The 25,358-nt window shown below is 37.7% G+C and overlaps 1 long non-coding RNA gene across 1 annotated transcript in view; it reads left to right on the top strand.

The window, feature by feature from the left end:
- LOC129211777 (uncharacterized) overlaps positions 1 to 25,358 on the top strand; it is an 89,658-nt gene that overhangs the window by 48,103 nt on the left and 16,197 nt on the right. The window lies entirely within an intron of this gene.

Raw genomic sequence — 25,358 nt, 5'->3', positions numbered from 1 at the left:
ACCAAGGTCAGTGCAGAAGGAGGGGGAGGAGGTGCTCCAGGTGCCAGAGCAGAGATCCCCCTGCAGCCTGTGGAGGAGACCATGGTGAGGCAGGCTGTCCCACTGCAGCCCATGGAGGACCCACTCCAGAGCGTGTGGAGGCACTTGAAGGAGGCTGTGACCCCGTGGGAAGCCCACGCTGGAGCAAGCTCCTGGCAGGACCTGTGGACCCGTGGAGAGAGGAGCCCATGCTGGAGCAGGTTTGCTGGCAGGACTTGTGACCCCGTGGGGGACCCACGCTGGAGCAGTCTGTTCCTGAAGGTCTGCACCCTGTGGGAGGGACCCACGCTGGAGCAGTTTGTGAAGGACTGTAGCCCGTGGGAGAGACTCACGTTGGAGAAGTTCATGGAGGACTGTCTCCTGTGGTAGGGACCCCACGCTGGCGCAGGGGCAGAGTGTGAGGAGTCCTCTCCCTGAGGAGGAAGGAGCAGCAGAGACAATGTGTGATGAACTGACCGTAACCCCCATTCCCCATCCCCCTGTGCTGCTGGAGGGGAGGAGGTGGAGAAATTGGGAGTAAAGTTGAGCCCAGGAAGATGGGAGGGGTGGGGGGAGGTGTTTTAAGATTTAATTATATTTCTCATTGCTCTACTCTGTTTTTCTTGATAATAAATTGGATTATTTTTTTCTAAGTTGAGTCTGTTTTGCCCATGATGGTAATTGGTGAATGATCTCTCCCTGTCCTTATCTGACCTATGAACCTCTCATTATATTTCCTCTTCCCTGTCTAGTGAGAAGGGGCAGTGATAGACTGGCTTTGGGGGGCACCTGGCTTCCATCCAGGGTCAACCCACCACAATAACCAAAGGGCACCTGAGCCATGCCTGTGTAGAGTTTTGCTGGACTCTGTTGCCATAGAGGAGAAGTAGTGAGACTACAAGGGGGAGCTTTCCTAGAGCTTTGCTGTGTGCTCAGGTCCTGCCTTCCCTCCTTCCAATGGTTCTCTCAGTGTAATAGGACATGGTCATCTCTGGTTTCAGTGTCAGGCTAGCTTAGGGCATTGCTGTGAATTTTGACTTCTAACCTATTACAGTGCTCTCTTCACTGTATGTTTATTAAAGATTTTTCTCCATGTGTAACGTGTAGCTGCTTTAAAAGAGAATTCCCCACTCACTTCGCTTTTGGGCATTCTATGTAGGAACTTTCTTTCACGTACTCTTTGGCTCTGCTTGCTGACATGAGGCAGTCTCAGCTTGTTACAGAAGCAGAATCATCTCAGATTTCTACAGAGTAGAACCTGAGTGAAGCTGCAGAAAAATGAAGTGTGCTGTTTTCAGCTTGGAATCAAACCTAAAACTAGAGAATTATGGCTAATAATATCTGGAGAGGCCCAAAAGTTGTATCTCTGTGCTAGAGTATTAGGAATATCTACAATTACGGAAAGCAATTATATACATGGTATAGAAATAGAATATATATTTGTACTCATAGAAATGTATATATGTACAATTACAAATTAGGAATATGAACATTAGGAATATGTTTCCTGTACAAGCAAGAAGCTCTGTCAGAAGTCAGGGACTTGGACTTAAAATGAGTAATAAATGACTGTGTGACCACCATATGTGTTGACTACTTGCATTTTCATTCTCACAGATATAATAAATTTATTTCAGTTACCAAAAAAATAAGGAATACATAAAGCAGATATGCACATAACCTACTCAAAGTGTTGCCTGCATCTGTAAGATTTCTAGGATCATATATCGAATGTTTTTGTAGTTAGAGGACCATTGAAGCTTTCTCTCAGCATAAGTGTTGCATATAATGTAATATTATTTGTGAAGAAATAGTCTAAATGTAGTTTTCTAAATGTTCAGACAGCTGGTTTGAGTCATTCTTCATGTTGCTGCTAAGCAGACAATCTATTAAGGCTGATGCATAAAATACTGTAATTGAAAATACAACTCCTTGGGGTCAGAAGAAAATTAAAGTCCAGACTTTTACATTGCTACAAGTCTTTTGTTTCTCTCCAGAAATGGAAATCAATCCATCAGAACAAACAGGAAATGTGGGGCGCACTCGTCATTTGTTTTTGGATTTGGTGTTGTTAAGCCATTACCTAGCTGGTGATCTCTTTCCTTCTGGTTAATGGTGGTCACTGGCCAGCATTACATGATGTCGCTTCTTCATGATTATTAACAATGAAACAGCTGTAATATAACAATCAGGGTAGAGGACATGTATGTTTTGTCATGTGCCCATTAAGGAAGATAGTATCTGAGAAGAGGATCAGTAATTCACATTGTTTTTTTGCAACTAATGTGAAGGATTGTGTAGACTTCTGGTTGCACATAAAATTGGTGGAACTACAGGCTATTGCCAAATGGGTCTCCCTTCCTTCAAAAAGGGTCTGTGCCCTTGTTATTTGGCTGCAACTCTGCATTTGAACATGTTCAAACTTTGTGGCCTGATGGATGAGGAAGAAAGGAAAGCTTGATAGAAATATTAATAAGTAACTCAATGGCAGAGCTGTTGATTTCTCTGCACAGCCAGTGGTCATTCTAATTTGAAAGAATTTGAAACTTAGTATTTTTGAGATCTTTCTTCTTTATGCCAATTTTCTTGAAATTAGCCATGTTGTTGGAAATTACTGCTGACAGAAGGACAGACATAAAATAATACAATTGCATAAACCTCATTTTATTAGAAAATCAGCCTCATGATCTGAGTTTTTAGAAGGGACTGGTGCTTGATTCTTTTATAAAAAAACCTTTTCTTTCATAGATTTTGTGCCTTCTGACTAGATAAAACACACTGTAAAACTGCTGCTTATTTAAAAAAAAAACTATTCTGGTATATTGAGGGCTGATCATTCCTGGTGGCTGTGACCAGGTTATATAATCTGGAATATGTTAAAAAATGTAAATTGCTGACTTTCAACTCTGCTTTCCCACCCTTGGAGTTTTCATATGGTGTGTGGTTAAGTTTTTCCAATTCTGTTGCATGTAGGCTCTTGGAAACCCCAATTTTCTGTAGTGTACTGTGCTGAAGGTCATTACTGGCACTGAGGTTAATGGAAGTTTGATGATACTGTTTTCTAATGGCTGTTGGATCAGGTCTATGGCTGGGCCTTTAAAGATTAAGGAAGTGAAATGGAAGATACTGACTTTCTTGTGTCACGAAGAAGATATCTTTAGGTCCTCAGCCCAGCTCTGAGAAGTTTGTGGGGTTTTTTCTTTTAACTGCTGAAATTTTATCATGCCTACCTTTTGATATTGTGTTTTAGTTTTTTGGTATTTAAACCTATAAACATGCCAATAAAGAAATATGTCAGTGAAGCAATCACAAAAACATTGAGAACTAATTTGGTGGTACTTTGAGGAAGATTAGTTTCCTTGGTACATCCTCTGAATGTCAAATTCTCACTTCCAGCAAAAGTACTGACAGATCAAGTGTAAAGACAATTTTTTTCAGTGATATATCAGCAACTCAGAAATGGCGAGGAGAAAATTCTAAGTTGCAGTTATCGGTAGACTTCTCTCTTACCTGACAAGCACTAGTTCTTTTTTACTAGAAAAATATATAATGGAAAAATAGAAAATGAGCTATGGTTTGAAAAGTTCCTTATGCTATTAAAAAGACAGGACAATGGTATTTATATGATCTTTAAAAACTGAGCAATAATGACACATGAAAGGCTCGAATGAATGGAACAAAGGGTGATTTGCTGAAGTGTTTCACAGAAATCACTTCCCCTGGAAGCATCACTAAATAGATTAACTTATTAGGAAAGCATACATTTTCACTGAAGGAGAGGGCTTTTTATCCTTATTTCTGTCATCTATGTGTTCTGGTTGATTTCAACATTTTTTAATCAAAAGAAATTGTATAATAGCTTAACTACATAGAATAAAACATCTTGTAAGCTCCGGGTCAACTAACAAATACAAATTGTGCTGGCCATCTTTAATTAGGATGTATTTTTTTTTTAATCTCTCCTGTCAGGTTCCAAGGAATCTATCTTTATAATCAAAATGTTCTCAGGGGGAAAAAAAAAGAAACCTGAACCAACAGAATTCAAATGAAAGTCCAAGAACTGAAATGAAGTGAGCATTACCATTTGAGATAAAGTGCTAATAAAACACTCAGGTGTTAGCTTCTGAAGGAGATTTTTATTTTCAGACAGTTAGAAAACCCTTGCAGCACTGGAAAGACTGGTATAATATTGTAATTGATATCCCTGACCTGCTTTATGTATACTGCAAGAAGTTTTTTTCCTACTCCTTTGGGAATGTCAATTTATAGCTTGTAGAATGCTGTCTCTTGCTTGCAAAGTTCATGCTAAAACAGAGCTCCCAGAATTCCCTGGTCTTTTGCTTTGAAGGTCTAAAGTTATTAAAAATACTTATTTGGCCTTTTTATTAAAGTATCTGTGGTGATACTGTGATGCTTACAGGTTTTTTTCATTATAGCATAGAGAAAAATGAACCGGTTTACCTGGGATACAGAGCATAATCATCAGGTGTTCTTCCCTGCACACTCTTAGATAATATTTTTTGCGATAGCTTTGAAGAGATTCCACTTAGCAGACTGTGAAAGCATGACCTTCAAAGTTATAATATGTTATAGTCATGTGTACAGTGCCCTGTAACCAAATCTAAAGCTCATGCATTGTGTGTCTGGGTGTCATTTTTCAAAACAATTTTATTGCTCATCTAGGCCTGGAAACTGTGTTAAAACCAAATCAAGCATTCATTCCTGCAAAAGAGGCAAAAATACAGTCTTATTAGCTGTGACAAAATCAGCATCAGCTCTGGCATGAGAGGGATTACCAAAGGCAAAAGAAACAAGTATTCAGGATCTCAATATTTGATTGAGATATTAGGGATGCATTACAAGTATTAGCAATTTTTTTTTTTGCAGACGGGTATAATGCATCCTTCTCACATATACTAGTGTAATTATAATGATGAGAAAAAGACTTTCAGGTCAGGTCCTTAATTTAGATAATTCTGTCTTTATATTCAAGGATAATAAACCAGAAGATTAACATTCTGAGTGCTGAAAGGATTTTTGTGCCTTGCAACATTTCATTCCAGCCAGCTTTGTTGTGGATATGTTTAATATCTTTCTTGCTTTTTAACATGGACTATGCTTTACAGAAGTGGAATGAACATTTTGCTTATTTCATTCCTTCCTAACCATCGCTCTCCAGGTGGCAGCCTCTGTCAGCTGCAAATCATTATTACAGCACCCTGTAAGGGTGGGTGCTCACCAAAGGAGAGCAATAGTATGGGCACAGTGTTTCAGCTGTCTGCTATGTAAGTTCTGTGGAGCTGCAACTGTGCACCCACCCACGTGCCACACTAGTATCTGAAGCCACAGCATTGACATTGCAAGTCTTTCCCATTGCAGCAGAAAATACAGGTACAAAAATGGTAACCATTGAGATATTCCCGATCTTAAAACATATTTCCTCTGTGTGAAATGACTGTTATTGAACAGTAAAAGCATAGGCTTGGCTTTGCTTCTATTGATCAAAATCTCTCCCCCTTTCCCAGAAATTTGCTCTGACTTGACAAAATATATGGTTTTCTGAGTAACAGCCTATATTAACAAACACAAAGGTTAATAGAATTTGAGCATCTTGAAATGTGATTTGATTTGGAAGACTGTAGTCTGTGAATATTAACTACTAACAAATGAAATTATTCAATGACAAGTCACATGAGGCACTATGTAATATCAATAGGCATTGTCATTATAATAATTCTTCCAAACAGTAGGATGCAGGCAAACTCTGCATTAGTATTTTGGCTCAAGGTGTTCATTTGCAAATGAACAATTCATCATGTGAAGGAAAAGGGAAATAGCTCCAGGTTTGTGTCAGATTGCCCTGGTGTTAACTGCTGCTTTTTGATGTGACATTGTCTAGACCTAATGCCAGTGGGAGTAATAGAGGGGGAGAGTGGCCATTCCATTATTTTGGATGAATTAAACTATTGGCTGCCACTACTCAAGTATAATGCTTCTAGTGATCCATATCTATAACTTGCATTAATGAAAAAATTGATATGCTAGGTGTTTGCTTCCAAACTTTAAAAATATATCGTCAATATATGTACACTATTATAAGTACCTAGGCAGTATCTTACAGTTATTTCTTTTTTTTCTATTAAAAAAATAAATAAATTTAAAAAAAATAGAGCTGGTCTGAGCCAAGGTCTGCTGAAATTAACAGGAGTCATTCTTTTGTTTTCTATTGACTTTATATTAGCTTTTATAGGAATGCATTACTGAACTGCCATCAGGGACATAATTTATTCTGGCAGCTATAGAATAAAATTAACAATAGGAGGGTTATTGCATAGTGCAGCGTAAGGGAAAGAGGTGCATCCTTAGTCACATATAATTATGCCTTGTTGCCAAGACTTAGGCAGACAGAATCTCGATAGTACCAAGGCACAAGTTTGTGCCCCAGCTCACAAAAAAAGAGGGGAACAGACTTTAGATTTCCTAATTCTGCTGTAAAGAACTAGATTTTAGGATATGTTGCTATTTGTTTGAAATCTTTTGTAATCGACTATTCAATAGAAGAAAACCTTTTATTATAAAATGTAGTTCGTGTGTATATGATAAGAGACTAGGCATATTAGGATTGTAAACAACGTTCCATTTCTATCACAGAATACACAGCATATGCAGAATAGGATGGATTAATGAAGTCAAAGATATATTTTGAATGTCTCTGAATTCAATCAATACTTTCATTTTGTTAAAAAGAACTCTGAGTATTTCTTAATATTATTAAATTCATGTCCATTGCAGGGCTACATGCCAGAAATTAGATATAATTCGTTCTTGTTTTTAAAATAATTCTGTATACTTTTGAAAGAATACACACAGCTTCTTTCTTTGACCTTTTTATGTTTTTAATAGGTGTTCTCTTTCACTTCTCAGGCAGTCTCTTTTCAGATACTCTTTATCCTTTTTACAGATATTAACAGCCTCAATATAAGAAAACTAAATCCAACCAGAAACCTCTGCAAGGCCCTGAAGGTTTGTCTTCTCCATTGGCTTTCATAAATTTAGAAATAGCTTGTCTCAGCTGAAAAGCACCAACAATCTGCTCCAGTTACAAAGTGTCTTAGAGTAATATTTTCAATACTCTGACATAATATTGATGTTACATGGAGAAGACATGCTAGGTTACCTTGACTTCCCAGTATGGGATTACAGCTGTATTAGTATATTTGACTTCTTTGCCTACTCTCAAATTATCAAAGAGACTTTTGTTTCTTCTCCCAAGAGCCATGTGTACAGCACAATAGACTCAGGGTAGGCTTTCTTCCTTCTTTATTGCTGAGTCTTTTGAGAATAGCAATTATTTGGTACCATCATAAAGAACTCTTCTCCCTCCTTAGCATTCATTGCCCTGTGATATGCCTCTCTTTTTTGCTTTGGATGGTTTAAACACATTTGGATGCTTTTCACAGTCTCCCCATTCTAACCAGAACAATATGGAAAGTCAGAGCAAAATTCAGCTCCTGCTTTTTCAGCTTTGTCAGTCTTGCTGGAAGTGCAGCACAGTCATGTCAATGAGAAGCACTTCACATCACAACAGTATGACATAAACCTGGAGCTATTTCCTTTCTATTTCACATGATGAATTGCTCATTTGTAAATGAGCACCTAGAGCCAAAATATGAGTCCTGACTTTGACTACATTGCAGTGTTCAGAAAACTCTCCTAGTTTCCAATTCACCGCAAACTCAAAAAATCATACAGCGTTTACTGACAGGTTAATAAAACGTTTCTGGTCAACAAGGACACAGTTTACAGAGTTGCACAGAATCACTGAAGAAATTGAAGCTTACTCTAATGTTGAGACAAAGGCAAATGAAACTCAAATAGTTTGACTACACTTTGTTTTTTGGTCTGGGATTTGTTCTAGCACAAATGTGAGGCCGCTTAGATTGAAACTCAACTTTTCTTTGAAGTAAAAAGGCCCTCTTTCACGATTGCAGAATTCATCTTTTCCAGTATGTACATTCATTTTACTACCATTTTTAAATATATATAAATGACTTAATAGCTTTTCAGTATCCAGAGCTGTATGTTGTATTGTAGTTACTGAATCCCTGGTGTTATATACCACCTAATTAGGTTGCTAATTACTTTGTTTTTCTTCTAATTTTCAAGCCTCTGACTGGTTTTATTACATACAACATCAAAGCACTGTAGAATATTTTAATATCAAACCATCAAAACCAAGAAGATAAGTAGTTTTACCCCAAGCCCTGGAAGTTTAAGACTTTAGGTATAGTAGGAGCAGATTTGCTGATAGAACAACCATGTGTCAGTGCACTAATAATTGTTTCTCCTTTTTTTCATGAACAGGCAATATGTCTGTATGTACAAAAACCTCATTGCTTAGAATTTTGTGAGTAGGATTTGTATGCTTCTAAAGTTACAGCCATTTCAAGATGCTCAACTCAGCTCCCATGGGGAGCCAGCATTGCAAAATGGTAACAAAATTTTACAAAGATACCTAGCTTCTTAAAGACTGAGAGTTTTGTAAATGCAACCGTAATTATTGATATTAGCCTAACCGCCCTTGTAACAGTGATTGAATAACTAACATGCCTATGCTCAGCAATCCCACTACGTATGTACTTCCAGATTTAGAACATAAACAGCTTTTTAGGCATCCTTTGTGCTACCATTCACAATCTCACCATTACATTGGCTATGTAGTTAATTTTAGTACCTTTTATCCAATATCAGAATTGAAAGCTGCTCATGGAATTTGCCATCAAGATTACTAAAATTCTACAGAACTAGGGTCAATTATTTTAAAATATCAGAGAGTTTAAAATAACTGGCAGTGATTGTTTCTTTACAACCCTTTCCCATTTCTGTTTCACTATCAAGTCAAAATTCCTGCCCTCATGAAGGCACTATGACAGAATCCTGAATTTGTCATGTTACAACTGCTTCCCGTGTGTGTGACCATACAAAATAGCACTAAACGTTATGTGCAGATATGATTAAACTACAGTAGCAATACTCAAGCTAAGTAATTTAAGACCAATTGTCATTCCACTGCAAGCCCAAAAGACCTCAGCAGCCTGTATTTTGCCCAACCTCAAGGCAAATCATTATTAATATGTTTCTGATACAAAACAGACGAACTCCAAAATATTGCTAGGTAAGTAATGAAAAAGAAGTTGGAACATACTCATAAAGAGTACAAATTGTTGTCTCTTAATTAGTGTAGTTTAGCAGTGTCCTGAACCATACTATGGCTGTGATTGCAGGTCAAGATAACTTCTAGCACTCTAAGAGAAATCCTTTTCCTCACTTTTCTGAGATTTATATTTCTCATTCATGAAATGTCAAAGTCATTTAGGAACCATATAAGTCAATGAACTCCTTGTGCATATGAAAATGGAGAAGATAGTACAAAAATGTGTTTCATTTTTTATTTTTTATGTTAAAAGTTTTTGGGTTTTAGAAGAGAAATGGTGTAAATTATTCAGCTTTTCTGTCAATGGCATTATGAAATATTTTGAGATCCTCTCAATTCTATTTTTTTTTACTTACAGCACAACTAATATCTAGATTTTTGTAATAATAAGGAAAAGGAACCCAAGGTAACCTGGCATGGCTCCCCCATAGAAAACAATTAGTTAAGCTAAAGAAGTTGTGTGTCAGTAAAAAAAATCAAATTCCATCCCAAGGAATAAAGAAACATTAATGACTTATATGACACCTGTATTGGGTTTGTGTGGCAAGGTTTTGGTAGCCAGGGGAGGGGAGGCTACAGGGGTGGCTTCTGTGAGAAGCTGCTAGAAGCTTCCCCTGTGTCTGATAGAGCCAAAGCCAGCCGGCTCCAAGACGGACCCACCTCTGGCCAAGGCCAAGCCAATCAGCACCTCTGTGATAACATATTCAAGAAGGAAAACAAAACAGTTAGAGAGAGCTTTTGCAGCCGGAGAGAGGAGTGAGAAGGTGTAAGAAACTCTGCAGACACCAAGGTCAGTGAAGAAGGAGGGGGAGGAGGTGCTCCAGGTGCCAGAGCAGAGATCCCCCTGCAGCCCATGGTGAAGACCATGGTGAGGCAGGCTGTCCCCCTGCAGCCCATGGAGGAAGGATGAGGGGGTGTAGAGATTCCACCTGCAGCCCGTGGAGGACCCCACGCCGGAGCAGGTGGAGGCACCTGAAGGAGGCTGTGGCCCGTGGGAAGCCCGTGATGGAGCAAGCTCCTGGCAGGACCTGTGGACCCATGAAGAGGGGAGCCCACGCCAGGGCAGGTTTGCTGGCAGGACTTGTGACCCCATGGGGGACCCACGCTGGAGCAGTTCATGAAGAACTGTAGCCCATGGGAAGGACTCATGTTGGAGAAGTTCATGAAGGACTGTCTCTCGTGAGAGGCACCCCACACTGGAGCAGGGAAACGTTGAGAGGAGTCCTCCCCCTGAGGAGGAAGAAGCAGCAGAAACACCGTGAGATCAACTGACTGCAACCCCCATTCCCTGTCCCCCTGTGCTGCTGGAGTGGAGGAGGTAGAAACCAGGAGTGAAGTTGAGCCCGGGAAGATGGGAGGGGTGGGGGGAGGTGTTTTAAGATTTGGTTTTATTTCTCATTGCTGTACTCTGTTTTGCTTTGTAATAAATCAGATAAATTAGATAAATAAATTAGATCAGGAGCAATCAGATTCTGGAATAGCCTTCCAGGGAAAGTTGTAGGGAAAAAACACATAAACACATTCAAAATACAGCTTGAGAAACTAATGGAAATGATGATATGAAAAAATGTTTGTGATAGCTGGGAATCTGAATTGATAATCAATGTCCCTTTGTCTCCTGTCTCCCCTAATAATATTTTCTGACTTCACTGAAGAGTCAGGGAGAGAAATTGGGGGGCAATCAAGTCCCCACACCCATTGGGAAAAGAACAATTCTGCACTCAGGGCTTGTGTTTGATGGCATATGGTAAATGAACTGTATTGGCTGCTTGCTGAATGATGGGGATATAATGTAATATTGACTAGTTACTTCATCTGGGGAGTGTGAACCACCCCAAGCTTGAATGAGGTCAGAGGCATTTCGAAAAAGTGCTACAGAGGGCAAGAGGGCAGAAATATGGTTATGAGGGCATCCTGAATGCTGTTGTTTTAAGTGCTTGATTTCACAATATTAATATGAGTCTTTTTTTAAAGATCTTTCAGAACTACAGTATCTAATAGTTCAGTGGTCTTCAGCGAGTATCGGTCAGCAGGAGATATATAGGGATAAGGGTAACAGTGGACACATGCAAAGTGATGCTCTCCTTCCTGCAGTCATAAATTTAGAGAGTTCAGGAGCAGGAGGAGGCAGACCAGATGATTAAAACCTCTGAGTTTAATTTGTCTTCAATATTGCTTAGAGACAGCTGTACTTGTGACCTCCACAATAGTGTATGACACTCTGAAATTTCAAATTCATTTTAAATCTGCTGCCTGATCATTTATATGGGTAGGCACTATTTCTTGTATCATGCAAACTAGCAAATCCCTATCTTTTAAGATTTTATTATGGCCTGTCATAGATCATCTCTTTTCAAACCTGAAGTCATAAACTATTTATTCTCTTAAAGTGAAGGCTGTTCAATACTTCTGAAAATCTTCCTAATTCTTTTTCTGTATGTTTTCATGTTCTGCTGTGTTCCTCTTTGAGTTGGTGTTATCAGAATTTCATTCAACATTCAAAATACAAGGAACACCAGGGATGTACTGTGTTTTCTTATTTGTTCTCAGATTTTTTCTCTAGTATTTAACATTACTTGTCTTTCTGGACCTATAGCAGGTATTTTTGGAGAGCTATCTGAAATGGCTCAAATATTTTTTCTCCTGGTAAAAAAATTGAATCCCATATTGTAAATGCTGGGGTTTTTATTAATGAATGCAATAATCAACATTGCATTTCATCTGCTATTTTATCCTGAATAATTTGTATCACCTGGAAATGTTTTATCTCACTGTTCACTCTCTTCTGCAATTCATTCATAAATATGCTGAATAGCATTTGTTTACAAAACAGATCCCACTGGACCTCTGTGGCAACCATCGTCCATTGTGAATACTGACTATTTCTTTTTATCCTTGTTTCTTAGTTTTTAATTTGTTACTGATGTGCAAGAGAATTTTCTCTTTTATTCTCTGAAAGCTTTCCCTCTTCAAGAACTTTGTCAAAAGCTCTTTTAGTAATCCAGAGGCAATGTATTGATCACACTATACCTAACCACATGCTTGTTGACTCCTTCAAAGAACTGTAAGAGGCTTGAAGGACATACCTTCCGCCTACAGCAGCTGCATGACTTCTTCCCTTATGATTATCTCAGTATCTGCCAGTTCTAGTTTTCATTCTAGTTTTTAGGTATTTGCCTCAAATTGCCACAATTACTTATCTATAGTTTCTTGTATACCCAGCAGAGTCCCTCTCAAAGGCTAGGGTTGCATTTGCTGCCTTCCATTCCTCAGGTGCTGACATGGATTGAAGTGACAGATTGTATGACACCACAGTTAGTATATATTTTCCTTCCTACTTATGTGTATTCAAGTTCTCTCTAAGGACTCAAGTGCAGAGGAGAGTACAAACCAGTTGTTTAAAAGCTGCATTTTATCCACCTACTTCACTGAGATGAGAGATGCTAATTTTTCATTATGATGTAAATCAAATATATTATTCAGCCAACGTGACCTTGCCGGCAGATTCTGAATATCTTCCAGTCCTTGAGATTTTGTTTAGTGCAAATGGATCATATTCAGTATTAGCTGGAAGAAGATCAAATGTAAATGCTGACTTACCGGTTATAAAAACATGAAAGATTTATTAGATATCAATAGGATATTTAGCATTTACCTATCACTGTGGCTCACAACACATAACTAAAAGCATACAATAATCAATGTGAGGGGGAAGACATACTTTATTCCTTATTTCCATCTTATGTAATAAAAAAAAAAGGATAAGAAGGCTTTATACTTTCATTAACATTTTTTTCAGAGTAAGCAAGTGTCGACAGGGGACTTTGCTTTTATAACGCTCATCTTGTCACGAGAAGCAGGTGGCATGAATTTTACTAGACATGCAATTCTCTTTATCAAAAATTTCTTCTTTGTCTGGGAATAATTCTCAATTCATTTTAGCCTGGTCTTACATGACCCATGTTGTCTCAGTGATCTGAAAGCCAGAGGGTTTTCAGCCCTTTTTGTTTATTTCTTCTAAGTCACAATTGTCTGTGTTTTAATTTTTGTGCACATTGGCGATTGTTAGCTGGTTTTATTCATGCTCACACTGTGCTGGCCAATCTGCTACAAATCAGCTGTAAGAGATTTGTAGAATTTTTTTTTCTTTTTTTTTTTTTTCTTTTTTTCTCCAGCCAGGCCAAGGTATTGTTGAAATGAATCAACCATTTTCCTGAAGAGAAATGTGGCTCTGCTAAGATGAGCTTGTTTTCCTTATTTAAAAAGAAAAATCAGGTATATAGAACATCAGTCTATTTTGTTTATTATTATTATTATTTTCTCTTCCCAGTGGAATGCCTCATGTAGCCAGAACGACGGTATGGGTGGCAGTAGAAAAGCTCAGCCTGAGTTTTCCTGCCTCTGTAGCTGGAGACTGACACTTTTCAGTACGAACAGTTCCCACCACCAGCTTTTTGACATCTTGCATTCATTCTTTTACCAAGGGACTAGCTAAGTGCTGTACATTCATTTCCATCAAAGCTGAGCTAGTCAGGAAACAGAACAAATCCCTTACTGGTGTGACTAAGCTATGTCTCTTGCTGGAAAAAAAAATCCTATTTAAATACTATTAAATCATACTTCATTTAAGAGAAATCAAAATAACTTCCCTCTAAAACTGCCTGCTGCCAAGAAAAATTTTTAATGTCAGTACTAAATATACATAATAGACAGGATTTTTAGAAAGTGTCTACAGTATTGTTTAGGGTCACAGTGAAGTTGCCAAATCCAGAAAGCTACAAAATATGCTAGAATATATTCTCAGTTTTTGGAAAATATCTCAGACTTTACAGTCCACATGTTTTACTCCTTTAATATTCTAGAAATGGCTTTCAGTGCATTCCTGCAGTGCCAATGCAGCCTTTCTCCCAGTTACAGGACCCTGAGTCATCCACAGCTTCAAATTGCATCTGTCTACCCTTTGTCCTTGGAGTTAGCACCCCAATAACCCAAGAGTTTTTCTAGAGTGGCAGCAAAATCCATGAGATTCTGCAAGAAAAAACTTCTTTTTCTTCATTACCTGGAATATCTGGCTGTGTATCTAATTTCTACTCTTCTCAGCCATCTCCTCATCTCTGCTTATGCTGAAGGGTCCTTGCTGGTCGAAACTGTTCCTCTTCCTCTCTTTATGTCCCAATTTCCCCTTGTGAGCTTCTTTCCTTGAGCATGACCGGTTGCCCTCTGGAAAGGGACAATCTCTCTAATTCTTCATTTAGCCCACGTCAGATCTTTCAAGGTAGCACTTATACCTAAGAGTGTATTATTTTAATAGAGTAATTAAAACATTTCTGACTCTCGTCATCTCTGAACTTTAAGTGAGGTTAGAAGAAGAATGGAATGGATCATGACGCTGTAAAAATTAAGATTGATTATTAAGTAGCTGTTGTTAAAATGTCATGAAGAAAATGAACTTGCTACTGGCTAATGCGTTTTATTGTGAGGGATTAAGAAACACTAAATATAAGTGGAATGTCATCTGTAGAGTGTCTGGTAGCAAACCTCCTGTATTTCCAGAACATCACTGGTGTAAGCAGGAAGACCTGGATTTGCACTCAGCTGCACGTAAGTGCTCATAGGGAAATCTATTCTATATTCAGGAAAATCTAAGTGAAACCTTACCAGTTAGGGTAGTGTGACTGTCTGCTGTGGGGGATAAATGTTCTTCCTTAATACTTTCTGGGAATGCTTACATGGGATCTCTGGTTTAATTAGGAATACCTCTTCCTCAAACCTATGCTGTCTCTTTGTCTGTTGTTCTTCTGTATCTGACTATCGTTTCCATCCTCTGCAGTGTATCCACAGTGAGGTGAAATTTTTATTTTCTGGTAAGACTTCTGCTTTAAGCACTGGAAAAGTCTAACTGAGCTGTTTAGTGAATAGCCAGCAGAAATCACTGGGTATAGTGATGCTTTGGAGGAGACCAGCAGAAGACTTTGAAGGAGAGATATAATACGACAAAACATCTAGAGACTGTAACTAGAAAAAATACAAAAAGAATCCAGGAGCTCCTCTTTGCCTCACAGTCTATCCCAATAGTGCATTTTGAGGTTCCTTTGCTGTTGCTTCCAGAGAAGTCAATTGTTCTCTGCTGATTTGTGTTAGACCTATTTAAAAAGCTGAGTGAGGACAAGACCTTAAGAATTTATATTAAACATTTGACTTCTATATTCCATAAAAAGTCAGTGGGAAGAGTTAGGAGCTTCCAAATGTTGTTCTTATTCCTGAATGCAAAGACACCAGAATGATCCAAGAGGAAACACTAAAGCTCTGCCTCATTTTGTAGTAAGCACAAATGTCCAGGCTGCAAAATCAAAACTTATCTTGAGTCTAGAGTACATACTCTTAGACTTCAGAGACTCTGTTGCAACAGGTTGGAAACACCCTACAAATGTGTTGCTGTATTGCACTATATTGGACAAGATATATCATATTTTAAACTCCTCTAGGTAGAAACCGACCAAGAATTAACTTACATCTGCAACAATGCCACTCATTCAGGGGCTAGAAAAAAGGCTGCGTTTCCAAACAAATTAAAAGAATGAAACAGAAAAAGAAAACAGAGGTAAGCCATTACAAAAGCTAACATAGATATTTTATTTAAAAAAAAGGGGGAAAAAAAGTTCAGCACAAAAAGCATCAAAGAAAGATCTATTATGATGAAAATACTGAGCTTTAAAAGCAAATCTGAGCCAAAAATAAAATGAATTGTTCCTTTTGGTATGTGCCTCATGGAAATGCTGTTCTGAAATTGTTTTTCTAAGTGCAGAACAAAGACTATGCTTTACTGTCAAGCTTTTGATATTATATTAATAACCCATTTCCTTCCCATTATAATTATATGTCCTGCTGTGGATGATACTTTCTACGTTAATAATATTAAAATGAAAATAGCACAAACTAGTTGTAACTCAGTTATGGCTCTTGCCCACTGTTGGAGTCTTCACTTCTAAGCATTCCCTGTGCCCTGCCTATCAAATCTATTCACAGCAGCAAACATGCTTTGTGCGTTGCAGTGGAAATTCTTTTTTTCAAGTAACATGATTTTTTTTTAGCAATTTGTAATGTTATAATGTTGATGATACATAGGCCTGTAGGAACATGGAATAGAAAGGAACTTCTCCAAACGAGAAGCAATCTGATACCTTTTATGCATAAACCAGATGGCTCTACACAGACTATGAAAAGCAAGGAAGTGGAGACCAGAGGGGCTGGGTGTTATAGCTGGTTTCAGCACAGTAGCACATGATAAGCGTTTCCTGTATTGCTTGAAATGCTTGTACTTATATGTAAGCCAAAGTCCAAGCTCGAGTAGAAAGAGTGAACAGATTACTTCTGGTCAATGGCATGGAATAGGAGGTTCTTTGGCTTTTTCTCCCCCTTTTTTCTAAATTACTTCTCTGTATAAAATAAAAATCTAAAATGGGATTAAATGCAAATAACAACAATCTGTCTGTTTGAGTTGATGATCCAAATGCCCTGTAATTTTTTTTTTTTTTTTTTCAAATTTGGTTTGTAAATAGAATCATACTAAGACTTGAATTCTTCACCTGATCAGATATTCCACAACAGTGTAGAGAGGAAATTCAAACCTTTCACTTGGAAAACAAATCTAAATAAATGCATTCCCTGGAAAAGCATCCCTGTGTAAGCACAGGAAATAAAAGCTGTTACAATTCACTGGTGCAAATGTTCAGACAACACTGAGTCCAGCTGACAGCAATTCAGAGGAGCTCGTCCTTGTTTCTGGAGATAATAATGAAAACAGAAAACATGTTCCTTATAGATGGTGTGAAATTGGAAGCTCTGAAAACTGACATAGGGTCTTCAATGGATTCTTCTCTCTCACATTTTTGTTTGTTTCTCATGGTCTAATTAATAGAAAAAAAGTTAAGGAGTGAAAAAGAAAAATTCATCAATAAGGTCATTTCCTAAAGACATACACATCAATTCAGTGACAGAGCTGGATGCATGATGATTGACAGGTCTTGTTCACATGAGCAAAGGTTATAAAACTGATGGTAAAATGCAGCACCTTTGGTCTTTTGCGGCTGTCTTTGAATACACGTTGGTTTGTACCCTTTGGACACAGTAGTAAGTAGTTACTAATTTTTCTTCAGTGTAAACATCATGGCTTTCTGCCACATGTCAGTCCTCCTAACATATTCAGCCACTGTTTCCTACCTGACTTATGCCATTTTCACACCATTGACAGACTTTTTTGTTGTGCTTAAATAACTTTGCTTGTTAGTCTGTGGTTCCCCTTGCTCATCCCTGTTGACCTCAATGTTTCAGTTGATATTACTGCCTGTAGCATTCTGGCACAGCCTATTGGAGTCAGTGATTTTTGTTTCTATTTTCTACAACTGACTCAGTAACATACTCTACTGTCATTACATTTACATTAATGAACCTCTGTTAAATTATGGGGGTTTTGCTCTGCATTTCTTATCAGACCTAGTTCTGGAACTCACCACCTTTCTATATTTGTGGCTTAGGAAAGCTCTAAGATACAAGTTTTTGGAGGCTGAGAAAACATTCTGAGGAACTATCACAACACTGTTGACTTGTTCATATAATCCTTCAGACATCTGTTCTTGACCATTTGAGGGAAAGGATGAAAGGAAATGGTGGTCTTTTTGTTCGAATATAAAAGGCCAATTTATGTATTCAACCTGTGATGCTTATTACTTTTAAGCAGATACTATAGAGATCCATAGTCTTCATGCTCACCAATGTCTTTCTCCTCGATGAGTCCCTTCAGTTCTGCTTAATAAGAGGATTCAGTCTGTAATTGTGCCATCCAGGAGGGATAAGAATATCCCTTTTGAGTTCGTCAGATTTGAAATTGTAGGACAGTTAATGTCAACTAGCAGTGAGTGTGGTTGGGGTTTGCTGAACTAGTGTCAGCTTAAGTGCTTCTTTTTAACAAATTTCTTTTTTTTTAACACACCAGCTAGCATAAAGGGAAAATAACTAAATAATGCAGTTGTTAATTGGCTGTAAATAGATAGAAATATGTGTTAACATATGGTGACAGTTAATGGTGGTTTACTTTTTATAAAAGAGTTCTATCATCTGTCTGGCCAAAGGATCTCATCACAGAAGCATGGCAACATTTAGTGGGATACATCTTTTTTTTTTTTTTTTTTTTTTTTTTACATGACAGCTAGAGTTGAATGTTAACCAACTGTTTTCTGTGGCTTAGCACTAAATCTGATCTTTGGTCATATATCTCATTTGCACCATACTTTTTTTTTCTTTTAGTGATTTAGTGCATTTTAGTTTAAATATGCAAAATAAACATGGTTTGCTGGCTACTAAACTAAAACAAATGTCTTTTTCCCACCTACCAATCTTCACATTTGCAATTAGCATTGTGCATAGCAAAACAGAGGCTGTGGAACATGTGAGAGGACTCAACGTTACTGGCAGAAGGAAAGCTTTTTAAATGTGAAGCACACCCACTGGGCAGTTCAGAATCTAGGGCAAAAATTGCTGTTTCGCTCACTCATTCCCTATATTTACAAATCTGTCATAAAAGTCAGTAGCGCTTATTTGAAAGCAATTCTGTAGCTGGGTGTTTTTGGCAGGTAGGCAGAGCATTTTGAAATTCTCAGCCTTAAAAAACAATTGATGCTTGATAATGGATAGTGGGAAACAATTCAGTACAAAAAGGGAAAAAAATACAGTGTGAATGGTCACTTGCCTCTAAAGGATGGCTTAATTTACTTACAGGTGTTTTGAGTTTGCACCGTTCCTATCCATCACTCTGAATTTTGCAGACTGAAGTGAATCTTACACCTCAGCAAAATGAGGTATAGACAAGTGGGGTTACTAGCAGTATTTATAGATTTAAATTCATCATTAAAGACAGTTCACTTTACAAATGTGCCATAAGTCTGCTTTGTCAACTTATAGAAAGCTTATTTGAATTATCCTCTTAGTACAAATTAAGGAAGTTTATAGCCTATATATGGATTCTTTTGTCTGCAACCACCACCATTGTGCATTTTCCTTGGACTGTGTATGAACCCAAGTTACAACTACACGGAGGTCAGGGAAGAATAAGGACATTTTTAACTGCAGAATGTGAAGGGTCATTTTAAAAAATTTCTAAAAGAATTCATGTTCAGCTGTAAATTACCTGTCATTCTAGCAAGGCCTGGTGGTGCCCCCCATCAATAACTCTGCATAGTACCTTTGTGAGTGGCCTGTTGAGTCCCAGGTGGCTATTTGTCAAGCGTGACTCTCAATGGCAGGATATGAGGAGGCTTCTAGTGAAAGGACTGGGGCACAGTCTACCCCTTGGCATTTGGTCAATGGAAAGTATGGCTTAATATTAAAAAATGAATGTTTTTCACTGTTCCCAGAACTCTGCTAATTATTCACATCTCATGAACTCAACAAACTGTAAATAGCAGACAATCATGCATTATTTGTGAATGGTCTCCCTGCATTTTCACTTAGTCCTATAATACCAATGTACACAGTTAATATGGAAACCTGTGAATCATTCCCAGGGAAGCATTGTCATGCCCTGTAGACACCTGGATTAAACATTTCCTTACACATATTTACAGATGGATTCTTTACTTTTTTAATGGAAACCAGATAATAAATCTTCCTTAAATGCTATAAATTGTTGATATGTCTGTAAATTAAATCTGACTTCCTGGATTGTCAAATATAGTAAGGGAAACCTTATCTTTCTATTAATATTTTACTATAATATTGTTTTTCCTGTTCCAAATGGCATCTCATCTGTGGGAGTTGCACACAGACGCTGTAGGAAGTCTCATAGTTTCCATATGCATGTTTAGCGAGATGCTAGAATTTTGAAATATTGTGAAGGTCTTCAGACCCCTCACCAGGTTTTAAACTCAATTTACAAAAACTTTTTATTACTGTTCTCATGCTTCATGCAGCCTGGCTGAGATTCTGTCTCCTCATTTGCATGATGTATGTCATTTTCTCCTTGTAGCAATGTTGGACAAGGGATCTCGGAAGATCTAAGGGTCAGGAACAACCACTTGACTATCTTCTGCAATGCTAGCAGGGCCTAGAAATTTGTATGGTACTAAGTGTGGAACAGTTGAGTCTCCCTTTTTACCTTGGCATATGCCAACGTGCAAGAATCTCTTACAGATACAAGTCAAGCGAACGGGCTTCTAGGCATGTAAGAAATGGTGAAGAAGTGCTGAAGAAGTTCCACTTTTCTGTTGTTTCTCTTCTGCTCTTCTAGCTTTAGGTTATGATTGCTAAAACAGGCCTAAATTATTAAAACTAATATCTGAAGATGAGATTCTCTCTTTATTACCTGTAATTATAATTTAATCTTTTTTTTTTCCCAAAGATGGAAAAAAGTAAAACCAGTGGAGAGTTAAAACAAATTCAGAGCACAATAAAACAGTGAGTCCTCACCACCTTGATACTGTACTGTAATCCACTGTTTTCTATTTCTGAAAGCATTTGAATTGTTCAATACTGCATTTCAGTGCATTTTATAATACCTTAGTCTAAATTTATTCTGTACAGGAACATATTCTCTTAGTGAGTTAAAAAAAAGAATTCTTAAATTCTTCATGATCCTAATTCATATTTTATGAGAATCAAGAAAAAATATATATAAAAATTCTAGAATATATCTTCCTTGACTTTCATAGCATTTATATTTTGATAAGGTGGCTTCCAGATTATGTAAACATTGAGCTTGGGTCTCCATATGAGAAGAGACAGGAAATTAAGAGGTTTTTTCCTGACAAGTAAAATACAAAAACAATAATTTAACTTTCTGTATTAGGTGCAGCGCTGCTTAATATATTTAGTAATTCCTGAAAAAGATGATGACTAGGAAGGCAGCAAAATTTGCAGAGGGTACAGGCATATTGGTTAGTCATCACTAAGGAAGACTGATTTATGGTGTGTGGGAATGGAAAGAAGATGTTCATACTGGTTTTTGCAGTTTAAACATCAATTATGTGCTGAAGTGCTTCCAGACTTAGCGGCCCCGTGGTCTTATTCAGTACGGTGTGCTGATGGATGAGCTTCACCAGGATCATGACAGTAAATGAGACTCGCCATCAATACATGCAAAGTATTAAAACATCTATGAAAGTGGAAAGGATTTGGAATTAATTATTCAGTTCAGGAAAGAGATTTGGATGTTGTTACAGACAGCTTAATGAAGACTTTAGCTGTAGTCAGAAGTCCAAAAAGACATTAAGAAGCATAAGGAATAGGATGGGGAATGACATGTAAAGTATTATAATTAGACCTGATTGGGAAATATTCCTTCAGCAATGGGCAATTTTGATGATTCTGAACAAAACCCACACCTTTATTTGCAACCACTGCCCCCCAACCATTCAGACCAAAAATTTAACAACATTCATAAGGAGTCCAGTCAATTAATAACAAGAATAACAATAAGAAGACTGTTCAAAATTATTTTTGAAAGAGGTAGTAAACTAGGTGTTTCATTTCCATGCTTATCCCAGCAAAGAAATACTTAATGTGGAGGGCCCATTATACAACAAATTGTAAAAAATGTTGTGCTGGCCACTATTACAGAAAGATATAGGATTATAAGGCTAAGTGAACCACAGGATCAAGGTAGTATAGTGTTCCTTTATTCTTGCCCTTTGCCTGTGCTAGGTGAAAATTAAACCATTTATGCATGGGACAGTATTCAGACATGAGCTTTTTTGATGGAACTAGGGTCTGGGCAATGTGCATTAAAAGGTGTTATTTAGATCAAAGCAAAATGCTACAAAAACTAAAAATGAAGTGAAGAAGGATATTATTGAACTACAGGAAATTTGCTGTGTGTTCTTAAATGAAAGATATAAATATTTTTGAAATTTGGTGGAAAAAACCACCCCTATACTGAAGTTAACAATTAGTGCAAAGCAATATAGGACCTGCTTAATATAACTGCACTCCATTGGCCTCAGTACAGTACAATATGCTCACTTCAATGAAATTATGTCATTTTTAATTTTAGTAATTTTATTAGGTATCTCCTTTAGGATATACTTGAACTGACAGAGTCCAAATACCCCACTGGTGTAAAATAGTGTAGCTCCACAGGGATCTTAATAATTTTAGCATTAATTATCTGATCCAAGCTAGCTTGAACATAGAATTTCCCTTTGATCTTGTGACAATATTTTTATTAATTTAATAAAGAAAGTAAATACAACTGAGCAGAGAGTAGACTCTACTACATTTGTAACAGTAGTTTCCACAGGACAATGCAGAAGCAGAAAGATCACAACCTCCATGAATGAATAAAGGATATTGTAAAACAATTAGATGGAATGGAAATAATCACTACTTAGCTCTGAGGGCAAAACAATGCATTGGTGTTTGTCTTATCCCCTCAGCTAGAGACAATGAAATACTCAGTGCTTTGCCTTCCTTCTGTCAGTAAATTCTCATTTTCTTTTCTTGTCAATTAGGAATATTTGCTTTTCCCTCCCATCTTTTGGCATATCTCCCCCTCCCTATTTTTAATCCTAACAATTCTGTATTCTTTATGGCTCTTATATCCCATCTCCAGCTTCCTTCTATTTCCTTTGCCTTTATTTTAGGCTTCTCCTCACTTTTTTCTCCCTTATCTTTTTCTTCCCTCTGTCTCTAGAAAGTTCAGTGTGCAAGTTAATCTAACAGTATGAAGCTAACTGATACGATCAGGACTTGTGAAATAGAAACTAAGCTCTCACTGACTTTTAGAGCCTACCAGTGGCAAATCTCACATGAACAAATTGGTTCTTGACATTTGATTGGGGTTGCTTGCTTCTTAAAATATGCTTTAAAAACAACCTGTAAGCCTGATTTTCCTTTTTTTCTGGAAATGTTTTCACAAAACTTACTTCTCTGTAGAACAGTTCTTGATGTGATAAGTATAATCAAAGTCAGTTACAGGAAATTTACAGTTCGCTTGCTTCATTATAATCCCATATATTAATGAGAAGTTATAGTCTCCTCCTATGTACCTATACAGATTTGAGCTTTGTACAAAAAAATATCTACTTTACTTCATTAATATATATGGAAAAAGCAGACAAACTTTTGGTCTTAGAAAAACCTGGGGAGCCCTAGGAAAGGAAGACAGTTTGCTCACCCCAGTCATATTCCCTGGATTACTTTGCTTTCTCTGTGCCTTTGGACTAACACAACCCAAAGCTACTGCTGTTCTGATTACCCTGAATATACCTGCCAACCTGTTGTCCGGAGAGATTAATTAAATAACTGTTGTCCTGAAAGGACATAGAATAGGCCTTATCAAATAAATCATAATAATTAGGTTCTTAATTAAAAGAGCTAATTAGGTTCAAACTTGTTCTGTTGGGAAACAGATATAAAAAGAGTCAGATCAGTATAAGGTAACCTCTGTAACCCACCGTAGGACACAGGATTGCAGCTCTTACATCCATTCCTGATCCTGACAGATGCAGCACGCTCTTTAGTCCTGTGCTAGGCATGAGATGTGACATTAGAGTCTCTTCTCAGGCACAGCAACTCAGCTCTGCATTTCCAATCTCTCTTTTGAGCAGAGAGATTCAGAGACAGCAGCCATGTCCAAAGTCCTTTCAAATCAGTGTACAAGTGCTCAGGAAAGCTGGATAAGGCCCTTACAGTATAGATGAGCACAAACTTTAATATTGCTTCACGGAGGCAGGGGACTGGCATGAAGTTTCACTTAACTCATCACATGTAAGAAGTTCACAGAGTGCGTTAAAGTGAGGTCCAGATGTGCAGCTGTGTAAACCGTTGCTCTGTATGAGGCACCAGGCAGGCACGCAGCACCGATGGTGCGAAGGCAAGGTGGTGTGAAGGCTGGGTTTTCGCTGCAGCTGACGGGGATTCTGAATTGTACATCCAGTTTCCAGAGGGTCTCTCACTCCTGATTTTATCTTTCACTAACAAGTGATTCCTGCTCTTTCCTCTCTTTTTCAGAGGCTAGTATTGCCTGTACGTATTTCAAGCAACTGCAGCAGTCCTACTAAATTTACCCACAGCTCCAAATATACATAGAGTATCATAACTGTAATGCCCTCATTCTGTCATGTTTGCTTGAAATGTGGGTATTTGTGTATTAGGTAGTTTTACCCCGACTAGAAAAATGATAAAAAGCAGAATTAACTGCTTCTTAGTGTTCAGACAGCTTCATTCTGTGAGTACTATTAAAAAACAAAAATAATTGCATTGAGATCACAGATAATTATCTCAGAAGCATGTTGATATTGTTTTCCTTATCATCTTGTTTAATACAAATGTTGTTGTATTGGCTCAGCACTACTTTTTAAACCTCCTAGTCTAACGGAAATCTTGTAGGAAGAGTATAGGTTTTAAAAGAAGACTAAATAAATGGGAAATAAGTGAATGGAATTGCTGAACGGTAAAATTTATATATCTATTTTGCCACAATAAAGCCAGCCGGTGCCAAAAAGGCTTTGTTCATTTCCCACAAGTACAGACACAAGATATTAAGTTGGTGCCATAACCACCAAAATGCCGATGCTTCACTCGCCATGGCATAACATGGGATGGTTATGGCTTCCATTTCAGAGGGAAATTATTCAAGCTTCACTGTGCAGTACAGTCTCTACTAATACAGAAGAAGCTATATGTCATTTGAGCAATTTCCTTTGCAATAAAAGATATGGTGGCTTTTATGTTGATCATCTTATGGGATAATCAATGGATGTAAGCATTTGATAGCAACAGATTATTAAAGAGTCACTTGCTTTACATAGGTTAAACTCTTGTTCAACCCCAAGCCCCTAACAGAAGGGAGAAAGAGTGATTCCTCTGCTTGAAAGAGGGCAGAAGGACAGAGGCGTGGAGGGTTGTCATTCCAGTCTGTATAGTATGTGTATTAAAGTCCTGTGCAAATCTCTCGGAGCTATGTGTGGTGGGGATGATGTCCATACTGCTGTGTCCAATGGCAAAATTTCAATTTATTAGATTGCTGTTAAATTGGGCTCTTATTAAGTACATTTTTTTCTTTGAAAAAGTAGGAAATGTGCATGTGTCTCCTCAAACTTTTGTGTATTCACTTAAATCTGGCTCTAAGATTTAA

The sequence above is a fragment of the Grus americana genome, chromosome 12 (genome assembly GCF_028858705.1).
Source record: "Grus americana isolate bGruAme1 chromosome 12, bGruAme1.mat, whole genome shotgun sequence".
Lineage (NCBI taxonomy): Eukaryota > Metazoa > Chordata > Aves > Gruiformes > Gruidae > Grus > Grus americana.
This window is presented reverse-complemented; position numbering and strand designations above follow the sequence as displayed.